The sequence below is a fragment of the Octopus bimaculoides genome, chromosome 26 (genome assembly GCF_001194135.2).
Source record: "Octopus bimaculoides isolate UCB-OBI-ISO-001 chromosome 26, ASM119413v2, whole genome shotgun sequence".
Lineage (NCBI taxonomy): Eukaryota > Metazoa > Mollusca > Cephalopoda > Octopoda > Octopodidae > Octopus > Octopus bimaculoides.
The window spans coordinates 20,295,900-20,298,010 of NC_069006.1; the positions used below are offsets into that span (position 1 = coordinate 20,295,900).

At 38.7% G+C, this 2,111-nt stretch overlaps 1 protein-coding gene across 3 annotated transcripts in view; it reads left to right on the forward strand.

The window, feature by feature from the left end:
• LOC106868997 (uncharacterized) overlaps positions 1-2,111 on the forward strand; it is a 76,473-nt gene that overhangs the window by 37,720 nt on the left and 36,642 nt on the right. The window contains exon 1 of one of the 3 annotated variants that reach the window (XM_014914485.2): positions 652-841. The exons of the other annotated variants lie outside the window; for them this stretch is intronic. The gene's annotated coding sequence lies outside the window, so the exon portion shown is untranslated. Of the gene's footprint in view, positions 1-651; positions 842-2,111 lie in introns of those variants that run through there. 3 annotated transcript variants of the gene reach the window in all.

The following is a 2,111-nucleotide window of genomic DNA, read 5'->3' on the forward strand; positions in this document are numbered from 1 at the left end:
CATACACACTTCTTCCGTCTCTCTGCCTCTCTGTCTCTCTTTCTTCATATCCATGTGTTCGTCTATATCTCAGTCATATCTATCTAAAGCACTCTTTTGCCGCCTCTCTCCTCCCCTCCTCCTCCTCCTCCTCATCATCATCATCATTATCATCATCGTCGTAGTCGTCGTCGTCCTCCTCATCATCATCAGTGTCATCGTCATCTGTTTCATCGTCTCCATCTGCCCGATCCAATCTCTTTCCCCACTCTCTCTCTCTCCCTCTCCCTCTCTTTCTCTTTCTCTCTCTCTCTCTCTGCCTTTCTATCTCTTTCTTCTCCTCTCCAATCTCCCCTACCAACGCTCACTCACTCATTCACTCACTCACTCACAATCTGTCGTGTCTATCAATAACCCTTCTCTCTACCTCATCCCCCCCAGCCTTTTTCTCTCGTTCTTTCCTCCTACCACCACTGTCACCTCCACCACCACCACCACCACCACCTCAGTTTCTCACACACATTTCCCTCTCTTTCTCTCTCTCTCTCTCTCTCTCTCTCTCACACACACACACAAACACAAACACGCACCCACTCACTCACTAACTCACTCACTCTCTAACTCGTTCTATCTATCTATCTATCTATCTATCTATCTCACTCTCTCTCTCTATCTCTTTCCTCACTCTCTTCCTCACACACTCATTGGAGGACTCTTCACATTCTGCTAAATGTTATCATAGCACACCGTTCACGGTTTTTCTTCCCCCCCTACCGACACCTTACCCGATGCTTTTCCTATTGAAAGCTGCCGACCCGTTTTGATAGATACTTAGGTATTTACAAATGGGTGGCTCACCGAGGTAGGTTTCATTCTTTTCTTACCCCTTCCTTTTCTTCTTTAAAACAAAAAACAACACACCTTTTTTTTTTCCCAAATCGAACGAAATCTATAAACATTCGCTATCATTTCAGTCATGCTATTTTCTCCCTGCAGTGCAAACACACATCTATCAACATATCTCTCTCGTTCTCTTTATTTTTCATTAATAATTATTCTCACAATAGTTTTTCAATTTAGTAAATCAGTTCAACAACTCACATCTTCACTCAGTCGTTCTACTTTATTCGCTTGCCCCTATTCCCAAACAATAATATACCTGCCTATTTCTGCTTCCATATACCTGTCTGTTGATCGTGTCGCTCGCTGAATCTGTAATGTGGTGTGTTTATTTACCTACCTGTACGCTCTCTCAATCTACCTATCGGTCTATCTCATCTGCCGTTTCTTCTCGACTGTCTGTAATGTCTTTCCAATCTTCTTGTCTATCTATCTATCTATCTATCTATCTATCTATCTATCTATCTATCTATCTATCTGGTTTGTCTCTGTTTTTTTGATCGTTTCCTCGTCCATGTTTTTCATTCTGTCTTGTCCCTATGTCTGTCTCTCTCTAATTTTCTTTCTTTTCTCTTTCTATCCCCCCCTCTCTCTCTCGTTCCATTCTATCTATACTAATGTATCTATATGTCTAAACATTTACCTACCTACATTTCTGTAGTCTGTCTTACCTGGTCAATTAATTCTTTCTATTCACGCATACATATACGTACGTACATAACATAACATAATATACATGCATGCATACATACATACATGCATGCATGCATATTTACAAACATACATATATACACACTTCTGTGTGTGTGTCTGTGCCTGTGTGTGTGTGTGAATTTTACCTTGCAATCTATAATGCATGTCCGTTGTCATTTTACCTCTCGGCCTGTCTACCTACTTATGTACGTATGCATGTTTGTATGCATGTATATATATATATGTATGTATGTATGTATGTATGTATGTATGTATGTATGTATGTATGTATGCATGCATGTATATGCATGTTTGTATTTATCTATCTCCCTCTCTCTCCTTCCCTCTCTCTCTTTCTCTCTCTCTCTCTCTCTCTCTCTCTGTATATATATAATATACAATACATACTATATACATGCATATATATACACACATATATATATATATATATATATGTATGTATGTATGTATATATATGTATATATATATGTATGTATATATATATATGCATATGTATGTATACATATATATGTATAGAT